Raw genomic sequence first — 12,886 nt, 5'->3', positions numbered from 1 at the left:
AGCTGGGATATTGCATTCCCTGACTGTATCATATAAGAAAAGTTTCTCTGTATAAGTACTAAAGAGTAGCTAAAGTCATTGAAGGGACCGGAATCAAGGACATGAAACAAAAAGGCTTTGAGAACTTTAAATGTAGTAAGAAGATTTGGCAGAGAAACTTAGAAGAGGGCATTTCTGTTAAAGAATCTCCTCATACTTACATAGCTTAAATTCACTTTGTTTTCCAATTGGTGTATTTAGAAGGCACTTGTTTTCCAAAAGTAGATTTATATTTCAATGATAATGGTAATAATGCTTTCTTTGTAGAACCTATCTGTGTGATCTTGGCCAAATCAGACTGGGTGAAACATAGAGCACACATTTGCTTCTTCTGAATGGTGCTTCATCTCAGTGGCTGAGCCACGTGGATGGCATTCAGAAATAACAGTTGTGCTTCCACACAGCGGTGAGCCAATCCCCAGTGATTCTAAAGGCTGAATGTTCTGGTTCTGCAACCAAATGAATACAATTATAGATACTTAGCCGACCCTGACTAGGTTTCATTCTTTCATTAATTAACGCATGTATTTAGTTTTTTATAGGCACTTATTTGGGCACTGCAGAGCTGCCGTAGATCATCTAAAGTTTAATTCAATGTGGCTTTCCCCCCTTAGAATCTTGTTATGATTATTCTTATATCTTCCCTCCTGCCCATCTCTGAAAATTTCTCACTTCTCCTCTTGGAACACCATACTATGATTAGATTCGCTTCCAGGGACTGGCCATGGCTTAGAAAAATGATTCTCTTACTTGCCAGGATCCCTGCACAGACGTTGCCGAGTCAAATTTAGTGCCAAAGGGAATGTGTGCTTTATTTGATCAGCACTGATTTCTGAGCTGGGCCCTGGAAAAAGAAAACATGGATTTTGTTAGTATCTATGGAGCCAGAAAAAAGTATCCTTATTGAAATCTGTCTTGATTACAGCTGTGCTGGTACCAAGTGTGGCACTCAGAATATCCAGTATGCTCTCATGGCAACCAAACTTAATTTCTGTATGCAGCAAATGCTAGGGCCTGTTAAATGGATGAACTGTACAGCTTGTAAAATATCTGCTTCTTAAGTTGGAAGTGACTTTGTCTTTGATAACTTTGCCTCTCCAAAGAAAATCTTCTACCACCCACTCAGAATGTCAGGTTCCTCCTGGTCTTCATGATGATCCATAAATATCTACCCTGAACTCATGATGATGATTGGATTCAACATTGTAATTGCATATGCCTGACTTTTCCACTCTGTCAACAGCCTTTTTTCTGGAGTATCTCCCAGTGATCATGTCATATCCTGTTAGGTAAATTGTGAACCTATAGGACTGTATCTCCTAGTTTTATGAGTGAAGATCACATTTAATTCTCTGTCATTTTCAGAACAAAATCCATGTTTTCTTTTTCCAGGGCCCAGCTCAGAAATCAGTGCTGATCAAATAAAGCACATCGTTAGTGCTTTAAAAGGATGAAACATGCAGGGCATTTATAAACTTTAAAAGTACTTTTTTATCTGTTATTTTATGCAATCTCTACAATTATCCTCTGAGGGCGGGCAAATCCCGGTTTAACAAATGAGAAAACTGAGGCATAAAGGCTAAGTGACTTCTCTGAAGTCACACAGTGACAGAACCAGATTTAGGATCCAGTTCCCTTGACTCCTAGACTCAGACTTTTTTTTTGTTAAGTATTGTATAGTCATATTACTACTGTCTGAAAGCTATTCCCACCAGAAGTCTCATTTTAATTAGATATTTCATACCTTTAAACTCTGTAGTGTGGCTAGCATTTACAAAATCATGCTGAGTAGAGGCAGTGAACACGGCTTGGGTTGCCAAAAGCAGAAAAAAGATATAAAGATGAAACCACCAGACAGATTTTATTTATGACTGTTTTAGAGAGGGTAGTGCAACCTCAGATTCTCCTTAACACCAAGTTATGCTGAAACTCAGTCTTTATCACAGCAACCACTGGGTGCCTTTCTCATGGCCACAGCAGCTTGGTTTACAACAGTCTTCAAACAGCCAGGCTGTGCCCCAGAACTTCACTGGGCTTCCTTCCATAACTTTGGATCTGTGAGCATCACTTTAATTTCAGAGCGTGGAAGAGACCTTAATAAGAATCATGAATCACATTTTACAAATGAGGATACACAGGATGTAAGGTTAAGTGACCTGTCCTATCAGGGCCACAAAGCCAGTTAAACTTCTTTATTTATTAACTGAGTCACTTAAAAAAACATTTATTTAAAAACCTATTTTGTTCCAGGAACTATTCTGGGTACTGGAAATACAACAGTGGAGACAGAGAGAGGGGAAATAAAAAACAAGACAAAAATTATTGCTTTGGTGAAGTTTATATATTCCACTGGAAGAAGGTAGATAATAAATAAAAGTGAAAAAGTACATTATAAGGTGGGAGGAAGGCTCGAGCCTAGGAGGTTGAGGTTGCAGTGGGCCGAGATTGTGCCACTGCACTCTAGCCTGGCAGGGCAAGATGTTGTCTCAAAAAAAAAAAAAAAAAAAGGAAAAAAAAGTAAATTATAGAGTATCTTAAAAGGTGACATTACATGAAAGAAAAACAAAGCAGAAAAAAGGGTAAGTAGTTCTGGGCACCAAGTACATTTTAAACAGGGTGGTCAGGGAGTTATTGACTGAGAAAGTGACGTTTTTTAGCAATAACTTAAAATAACGAAGAAGTAAGCAATGAGAATATCTGAGGAAAGCCTGTGCAAAGCCCGTAAGGCAGGAACATGATGACATCATTGGGAGACCAGAGCTAGGAATACTGGGGCAGCATGAGCCAGATGCAGAATAGTTTGATATGAAATCTTAGGGGTCATGAAGAGCCAGATTTATGTAGGGTCTTGTAAAGATTTTGGTTTTTAACCTGGGTGAGTGAGATGAGGAAACATTGAAGAATTTTGAGGAATGGAATCATATCTTTGAGCTTAGTTTTAAATGGATTATTCTGGGTTTTGTGGTAAAGAATAGACTAGAGCGAGGACAGCATAGAACTAGGGAAACCAGTTAGAGATCTATCACAATAGATTTATTCAAGAGAAGATGGTGGCTCAGATCAAGTGGTAGAGGTTGAAATGGTGAGAGGAAGTCAGATTCTAGATGTGTTTTGAAGAAGAAGCCAAGAAGATGTGTTGAAAAATCAAATTTGGGGTGAAAAAAGAAAAGGAGAAATTAAAGAAAACTTGAAGTTTATAGCCTGAGCAATTGAAAAGATATATTTGCAGTTAACTAAGATGGCAAAGCCTTCAAAAGGACCAGGTTTGGAAAGTGATGAACCATTCAGGTTTAGAAATATTTAGTTTGAGATGTATATTGGATATCCAAGCAGTAGTGTCAAATAGGCAATTGAGTATGAATTTAGAGTTCAGGTAAGAGAATTGAACTAGAGAACTTAGCTGTCAGCAGAGTATAGGTGATATTGAAAGCCATGAGAATATGAAAGGAGTGAATGTAGATAGAGAAAAGAAGAGCCATCTAAGGATTAAACCCTGAGATACATTTGGTATGTTAGTCTAGAACTCAATCATAGGTTCTTAACATAGTGCGCTCTGGAGTATTGGTTTAAGGCTCATAGAATTGGATTAACCCTGCTTTGTGCTACTAAAGACAAAATTTCATAAAAGCCTCTCAAGAATCCAAAGTTTATTATAAAACAAGCTTTCCTTAAATGTCAAGTATGTTGAAGTATTGTTCATATTCATGGAGTAAAATGAGAGCAACATTTCATAGGGCTGCCTCCACCCCCAACATTTTGGGTCTGGTGCTAGTTTGTTCTTCATTGTTTCTGTGTACTTTCTCCATGAAGACTGCAACCCCTTGAACAATTAGCCCCCAACAGACTGAGTAAGTACTAGCCGAACACTAGATTCCTACAGCTATGTTAATGTATTGCTTTGGGGACTATGGAGCTTTCAGATAACGATGCTCTTTTTTTCTTGTAGAATGAGAGCATTTTTCTAGGAGTTAGTTTTAAGATGGTCGAATCCATATTAGCTTTGTATCCTTATCCTCTAAGCACTAGTTCAAGCATTTAAGTGTATGCAAGAATCAGAATATGCTTATTTAAAATGCAGATTCTCTGGTCTTTTTTAAGTATAATTTTAAAAAATTTCTATTTTTCATTTTTTTATTGATATGTAATAGTTGTAGATTCTCTGGTCTTATCTTTAGAGATTCCAATACTTCAGGTCTGGAGTGGAGCCTATGAATTGGTACAACAAGTGATTCTGATGCTGATTCAGAATCAGAAGAGGCAACTTACTTTTGACAGTGGACAAGTGATTCTGTTAGGCCATTTCTTTGATATAGGAAGAGAAATTTCTAGGGTTGCTAGGAAGATTATGGACAGATTATGATCTTGAAAGAAGTCCTAAAAGTGGACTGTATTAAATAAAGTGTATATTCTAGGAAAGAGGATGTAAATCCATATGGGGAGGTTTCTTTTTCTAATAATCAACTTTATCAAGGGAAAGATGCTTGTGAATGTGTTTCATCTTTGAAGAATAAAAGAAAATATCAATTTGAGATGTCATAGAGGAGGTTCCTCTGTGGGAAATAAGGTTTTACTAGTTGACTTCTAAAGCTGCCATAAATTATTTTTTAGAACAAGACAAAGAATGTATAAAGAAGTAGCCTCTTGGGTTTCTACCAGCTCACAGATTCTTTGGGTGTTTTTAAGGCATTCAAAAGATAAAGGACTAGCTCATATTTTTATTGTAGTTTTTGCCTACTTTCTTCAACATGGGGGCATCCTGGTAGAGAAAAACAATTTAAAACTGTTTCCAGATATTTTGGTAAAAGTTTCCACTCTGCTATGGGTAAGTAGTGAATTAGAATTAGCATGACTAGGATTGCTACTATCTTTGGATGAAACTTATAAACCACATGAATGATAAGAAAGAAACTGTTATATGAAGAGTTTGGCCTGGATGATTTCTAAGAGCTCTTTACTTCTAGGTTCTCTAAGTTCTAAAACTCTATAGGTTCACATGAGTTGTTATCCACCCTTATGAAAAACTGCTAGAGAACTCACAGAATTTCATCGCTGGATGAATGGAATGAGGGAATGGAATGAGGGAATGAGTCAGGGAATGAGGTCTTATCTTTAGAGATTCCAATACTTCAGGTCTGGAGTGGAGCCTATGAATTGAATGGAATGAGGGAATGGAATGAGGGAATGAGTCAGGGAATGAGGTAGGGAGATGACTCCAATAACCCCAGCTCCTTATTCCATCTTTTAAATGATTTTTTTATAAATTTCAGTAGGTTTTTGGGGAACAGGTGGTGTTTGGTTACATGGATAAGTTCTTCAGTGGTGATTTCTGAGATTTTGGTGCACCCATCACCCAAGCAGTGTACACTGTATCCAACGTATAGTCTTTTATCCCTCACTCCCCTCCCACCCTTCCCCCTGAATCCGCAAAGTCCATTGTATCATTTTTATGTCTTTGCATCCTTAGAGCTTAGCTCCCTCTTATAAGTGAGAACATACAATGCATCGTTTTCCATTCCTGGGTTACTTAGAATAATGGTCTCCAAATTCATCCAGGTTGCTTCGAATTCCATTATTTCATTCCTTTTTGTGGCTGAGTAGTATTTCATGGTATATGTATATATACCGCATTTTCTTTATCCACTCATTGATCAATGAGCATTTGGGCTGGTTCCATATTTTTGCAATTGCGAATTGTGCTGCTATAAACATGCGTGTGCAAGTGTCTTTTTTATATTATGACTTCTTTTCCTCTGGGTAGATATCCAGTAGCAGGATTGCTGGAGCAAATGACAAATCTACTTTTAGTTCTTTAAGGAATCTCCATATTGTTTTCCATAGTGGTTGTACTAGTTTACATTTCCACCAGTGGGGTAAAAGTGTTCCCTTTTCACCACAGCCATGCCAACATCTATTATTTTTTGATTTTTTAATTATGACCATTCTTGCAGAAGTAAGGTGATATTGCACTGTGGTTTTGATTTGCATTTCTCTGAAAATTAGTGATAGTGAGCATTTAAAAAATATGTTTGTTGGCCATGTGTATATCTTCTTTCGATAATTGTCTATTTATGTCCTAAGCCCGCTTTTTGATACGATTATTTGTATTTGTTGGATTTTTTTTTCTGGTGATTTGTTTGATTGCCTTGTAGATTCTGAATATTATTCCTTTGTTGAATGCTTCATTTGTGAAGATTTTCTCCCACTCTGATGGTTCTGTTTACTCTGCCAATTATTTCTTTTGCAGTGTAGAAGCTTTTTAGTTTAATTAAGTTCTACCTTTTTATCTTTGTTTTTGTTGCATTTGCTTTTGGGTTCTTGGTCATGAAGTCTTTGCCTAAGCCAATGTTTAGAAGGGTTTTTCTGATGTTACCTTCTAGAATGGTTATGGTTTCAGGTCTCAGATTTAAATCTTTGATCCATATTGAATTTATGTTTATATAAGGTGAGAGATTAGGATCTAGTTTCATTCTCCTACATGTGTCTTGCCAATTATCCCAGCACCAATTGTTAAATAGGGTGTACTTTCTCCACTTTATGTTTTTGTTTGCTTTGTTGAAGATCAGCTGGCTGTAAGTATTTGGCTTTATTTCTGGGTTCTCTATTCTGTTCATTGGTCTATGTGCCTATTTTTATACCAGAACCATGCTGTTTTGGTGATTATAGCCTTGTAGTATAGTTTGAAGCCAGGTAATGTGATGCCTCCACATTTGTTTTTTTGCTGCTTAGTCTGGCTTTGGCTATGCAGGCTTTTTGTTTGTTTGTTTTAGTTCCATTCAAATTTTAGGGTTGTTTTTTCTAGTTGTGTGAAGAATTATAATGGTATTTTGATGGGAATTGCATTGAATTTGTAGATTGCTTTTGGCAGCATGGTCATTTTGACATTATTGGTTCTGCCCATCCATGAGCATGGGATGTGTTTTTATTTGTTTGTGTCATCTATGATTTCTTTCAGCAGTGTTTTGTAGTTTTCATTGTAGAGGTCTTTCAACTCCTTGGTTAGGTATTGTGTAAGGCCATGGGAGCCCACCTCTTACATCAGCATAACCTAGATGTGAGACATAGAGGAAAAGGAGATCATTTCAGAGTTTTAAGATTTGACTGCCCCGCTGGATTTCAGACTTGCATGGGGCCTGGAGCCACTTCATTCTGGCCAATTTCGCTCATTTGGAACAGCTATATTTACTCAATGCCTTTACCCCCATTGTATCTAGGAAGTAACTAACTTGCTTTTGATATTACAGGCTCATAGGTGGAAGAGACTTGCCTTATCTCAGATGAGACTTTGGACTTGGACTTTTGGGTTAGTGCTGGAATGAAGCTTCTGGACAGCAAAAGAACCCATCATCAGAGTGAACAGGCAAACTACAGAATGGGGGAAAAATTTTGCAATCTATCCATCTGAAAAAGGGCTAATATCCAGAATCTACAAGAAATTTAAACAAATATACAAGAAAAAAACAACCCCATCAAAAAGTGAGCAAAGGATATGAACAGACACTTCTCAAAAGAAGACATTTTTGGGAGGCCAAGGCAGGAGGATCACCGGAGGTGAAGAGTTTGAGACAAGCCTGGCCAATATGGAGAAACCCCATCTTACTAAAAATACAAAAATTAGCTGGGCGTGCTGGTGGGCACTTGTAATCCCAGCTACTTGCGAGGCTGAGGCAGGAAAATTGCTTGAACCCCAGAGGCGGAGGTTGTAGTGGGCCAAGATTGTGCCACTGCACTCCAGCTTGGGTGACAAGAGCAAAACTCTGTCTCAAAAAAAAAAAAAATACACCTGTAATCTCAGGACTTTGGGAGGCTGAGGCGGGCGGATCATGAGGTCAGGAGATCGAGACCATCCTGGCTAACATGGTGAAACCCCATCTCTACTAAAAACACAAAAAATTAGCTGGGCATGGTGGCAGGCGCCTGTGGTCCCAGCTACTTGCGAGGCTGAGGCAGGAGAATGGCGTGAACCTGGGAGGCAGAGCTTGCAGTGAGCTGAGATCGTGCCACTGCACCCCAGCCTGGGCGATAGAGTGAGACTCTGTCTCAAAAAAAGAGAAAAAAAGAAGACATTTATGTGACCAACAAACATGTGAAAAAAACTCATCATCACTGGTCATTAGATGAATCAAAACCACAATGAGTTACCATCTCATGCCAGTTGGAATGGCGAACATTAAAAAGTCAGGAAATAACAGATGCTGGAGAGGATGTGGAGAAATAGGAATGCTTTTACACTGTTGTTGGGACTGTAAACTAGTTCAACCATTGTGGAAGACAGTGTGGCAATTCCCCAGGGATCTAGAATCAGTAATACCATTTGACCCAGCAATCTCATTACTGGATATATACTCAAAGGATTGTAAATCATTCTGCTATAAAGACACATGCATATGTATGTTTATTGCAGCACTGTTCACAAAAGCAAAGACTTGGAACCAACCCAAATGCCCATCAATGATAGACTGGATTAAGAAAATGTGGCACATATACACCATAGAGTAATATGCAGCTATAGAAAGGATGAGTTCATGTCCTTTGCAGGGATATGGATGAAGCTGAAAACCATCATTCTCAGCAAACTTATGCAGGAACAGAAAACCAAACACTGCATGTTCTCACTTGTAAGTGGGAGTTGAACAATGAGAACACACGGACACAGGGAGGGGAACATCACACACTGGGGCCTGATGGGGAATGGGAGTTAGGGGAGGGATAGCATCAGGAGAAATACCTAATGTAGATGACAGGTTGATGGGTGCAGCAAACCACCATGGCATGTGTAGACCGATGTAACAAACCTGCACGTTCTGCACATGTATCCCAGAACTTAAAGTATTAAAAAAAAAAAAAGACTTTGGGGGACTATTGGGAAGGCATGATTGGTGTTGAAATGTAAAAGAGACATGAGGTTTTGGAGGGGCCTGGGGCAGAATGATATGGTTAGGTTTTGTGCCCCCACCCAAATCTCATCTTGAATTGTAATCCCCATAATCCCTACCTGTCAAGGGAGAGACCAGGTGGAGATAATTTAATCATGGGGTCAGTTCCCCCATGCTGACCTCATGATAGTGAATTCTTAGGAGATGTGATGGTTTTATATAGGGCTCTTCCCTCCTCACTCAGCACTTCTCCTTCCTGCCACCTTGTGATGAAGGTGCTTTGCTTCCCCGTCACCTGCCATGATTGTAAGTTTCGTGAGGTCTCTGCAGTCATGCTGAACTGTGAGTCAATTAAACCTTTTTCCTTTATAAATTACCCAGTCTTGGGCAGTTCTTTACAGCAATATAAAAATGGACCAATAGAGGTATATTCCTAAGTGTGTTTTTTTGTTTTTTTTTTTTTTTCAGCTATTGTAAAAGGAATTGAGTTCTTGACTTGATTCTCAGTTTGGCCTCTGTTGGTGTATAGCGGTGCTACTGATTTGTGTACATTGATTTTGTATCCTGAAATTTTACTGAATTCATTTATCAGATGGGGAAGCTTTCTGGACATGTCTTTATGGTTTTCCAAGTATACAGTTATATCATCAGTGAACAGCGATGGTTTGACTTCCTCTTTACCAATTTGAATGCCGTTTCTTTCTCTTGTTTGACTTCTCTGGCTAGGACTTCCAGTACCATGTTGAATAGAAATGGTGAGAGTGGACATCTTTGTCTTGTTCTAGTTCTCAGAGGGAATGCTTTCAACTTTTCCTCATTCAGTATAATGTTGGCTGTGGTTTTGTTATAGATGGCATTGATTGCCTTAAGGAATGTCTCTTCTACGCCAATTTTGCTGAGAGTTTTAATCATAAAAGGATGCTGGATTTTGTCAAATGATTTTTCTGCGTCTGTTGAGATGATCATGTGATTTTTGTTTTTAATCCTGTGTGGTGTATCACGTTTATTGACTTGTGTATGTTAAATCATCCCTGCATCCCTGGTATAAAACCCACTTGATCATGATGGATTATCTTTTGATATACTGTTGTATTTGGTTAGCTAGTATTTTGTTGAGGATTTTTGCATCTATAGTCATCAGGGATATTGGTATGTAGTTTTCTTTTCTTGTTATGTCCTTTCCTGGTTTTGGTATTAGGGTGATACTGGCTTCATAGAATGAAATTAGGGAGGATTCCCTCTTTATCTTTTGGGATAGTGTCAATAAGATTGGTACCAATTCTTCTTTGAATGTCTGATAGAATTTAGCTCTGAATCTATTCGGTCCTGGTCTTTTTTTGTTGGTGATTTTAAAAATTACCATTTCTATTTTGCTGCTTGTTATTGGTTTGTTCACAGTTTATATTTCTTCCTGGTTTAAACTAGAAGAATTATATCTTTCCAGGAATGTATCCATCTCCTCTAGGTTTTCTCGTTTGTGCGTATACAGGTGTCCGTGGTAGACTTGAATAATCTTTTGTATTTCTGTGGTATCAGTTGTAATATCTCCCATTTCATTTCTAATTTAGCTTATTTGGATCTTCTCTCTTCTTTTCTTGGTTAATCACACTAATGGTCTATCAATTTTCTTTATCTTTTCAGAAAACCGGTTTCGTTGGCCAGGCACAGTAGCTCACGCCTGTAATCTCAGCACATTGGGAGGCTGTGGAGGGCAGATCACCTGAGGTCGGGAGTTCGGGACCAGCCTGGGCAACATAGCAAATCCCTGTATCTACTAAAAAAAAAAAAAAGAAAAAATTAGCCAGATATGGTGGCAGGTGCCTGTAATCCCAGCTACTTGGGAGACTGAGGCAGGGAGAATTGCTTGAACCCAGGAGGCAGAGATTGTAGTGAGCCGAGATCACACCACCTCACTGCAGCCTGGGCGACAGAGAGACTCCATCTGAAAAAAAAACAAAAAAAAAAAGAAAAAAAGCAGTTTTTTGTTTCATTTGTCTTATGGATTTTTTTGATTCAGTTTCATTTAGTTCTGCTCTGATCCTTGTTATTTTTTTCTTCTGCTGGGTTTGAGTTTGTTTTTTTCTTGTTTCTCTAGTTCCTTGAAATATAACCTTAGAGTGTCTATTTATGCTCCTTCAGACTTTTTGATGTAGGCATTTAATGCTATGAACTTTCTTCTTAGCACTGCTTTTGCTGTATCCCAGAGGTTTTGATAGGTTATGTCAATATTATTGTTCAGCTCAAATAATTTTTAATTTCCATCTTCATTTCATTGTTGACCCAATAATCATTCAGGAGCAGATTATTTAATTTCCATTTATTTGCATGATTTTGAGGGTTCCTTTGGAGTTGATGTCCAATTTTATTCCACTGTGGTCTGAGAGAGTACTTGATATAATGTTGATTTTCTTCAATCTATTGAGTCTTGTTTTGTGGCCTATATGGTCTGAGAGAGTACGTGATATATAATGTTGATTTTCTTCAATCTATTGAGTCTTGTTTTGTGGCCTATATGGTATTAGCCAAAAAACAAGGTCTATCCAGCCAGGAGGTGGAGCTTTCAAGAGAGCTTCAGCTGACACAAGATAGACCTTGGTCTATCTTGGAGAATGTTCCATGTGCTGATGAATAGAATGTATATTCTGCAGTTGTTGGGTAGAAAGTTCTGTAAATATTTGTTAACTCAATTTGTTTTAGGGTATAGTTTAAGTCCATTGTTTCTTTCTTGACTTTCTTTCTTGATGACCTGTCTAGTGCAGTCAATGGAGTATTGAAGTCCCATACTATTATTGTGTTGCTATCTACCTCATTTCTTAGGTCTAGTAGTAATTGTTTTATAAATTTGGGAGCTCCAGTGTTAGGTGCTTATATATTTAGGATTGTGATATTTTCTTGTTGGAGTAGTTCCTCTATCATTATGTCCCTTTTTGTCTTTTTTAACTATTGTTGCTTTAAAGTCTGTTTTGTCTGATATCAGAATAGCTACTCCTGCTCACTTTTGGTGTCCATTTGCATGGAATATCTTTTCCCACCCCTTTACCTTAAGTTTATCTGAGTCCTTATGTGTCAAGTGAGTCTGTTGAAGACAACAAGATACTTTGTTGATAAATTCTTATCCATTCTGCCATTCTGTATGTTTTAAGAGGAGCATTTAGGCCATGTACATTCAATGTTAGTATTGAGATGTGAGATACTATTCTACCCATCATGCTAGTTGTTGCCTAAATACCTTTTTGTTTCATTGTGTATTCTATTATAGGCCCTGTGAGATTTATGTTTTAAGGAGGTTCTGTTTTTTCTATTTTGAGGTTTTGTTTCAAGATGTCAATCTCCTTTTAGCAGCTCTTGTAGTGTAGTCTACCAGTTGGCACTGGTAGTGGTGAATTCTCTCAGCATTTGTTTGTCTGAAAAAGACTTTATCTTTTCTTCCTTTAAGAAGCTCAGTTTCACTGGATATAAACTTCTTGGCTGAAAATTGTTTTGTTTAAGGAGACTAAAGATAAGACCCCAATCCCTTCTAGCTTGTAGGGTTTCTGCTGAGAAATCTGCTGTTAATCTGATAGGTTTTCCTTTATAGGTTACCTGATGCTTTTGCCTCACAGCTCTTAAGATTCTTGCCTTCATCTTGAATTTAGATAACCTGATGACTATGTGCCTAGGTGATGATCTTTTTGTGATGAATTTACCCGGTCTTCTTTGAGCTTCTTGAATTTGGATGTCTAGTTCTCTAGCAAGGCCAGGGAAATTTTCCTTGACTATTCCCTCAAATATGTTTTCCAAACTTTTAGATTTCTCATCTTCCTCAGAAACACCAATTGTTTTTAGGTTTGGTCATTTAGCATAATCCCAAACTTCTTAGAGGCTTTGTTCTTTTTTTTTTTTTTTTTTTTATTCTTTTTTCTTGGTCTTTGTTAGATTGGGTTAATTCAAATGCTTTGTCTTCAAACTCAGAAGTTTTTTTCTTCCACTTGTTT

General features: G+C 37.9%; 1 protein-coding gene across 1 annotated transcript in view; it reads left to right on the top strand.

Moving 5' to 3' along the window:
- The window catches only part of LOC129472503 (uncharacterized), a 39,024-nt gene extending 29,736 nt beyond the window's left edge, over window positions 1-9,288 (top strand). The window contains exon 5 of the mRNA XM_063631138.1: window positions 7,281-9,288. The gene's annotated coding sequence lies outside the window, so the exon portion shown is untranslated. The remainder of the gene's footprint in view (window positions 1-7,280) is intronic.
- The last annotated feature ends 3,598 nt before the right edge of the window (window positions 9,289-12,886 follow it).

This window comes from Symphalangus syndactylus, chromosome 22, assembly GCF_028878055.3.
Source record: "Symphalangus syndactylus isolate Jambi chromosome 22, NHGRI_mSymSyn1-v2.1_pri, whole genome shotgun sequence".
Lineage (NCBI taxonomy): Eukaryota > Metazoa > Chordata > Mammalia > Primates > Hylobatidae > Symphalangus > Symphalangus syndactylus.
The sequence above is the reverse complement of the archived record's forward strand: the minus strand, read 5'-3'. Positions and strand labels throughout refer to the sequence as shown.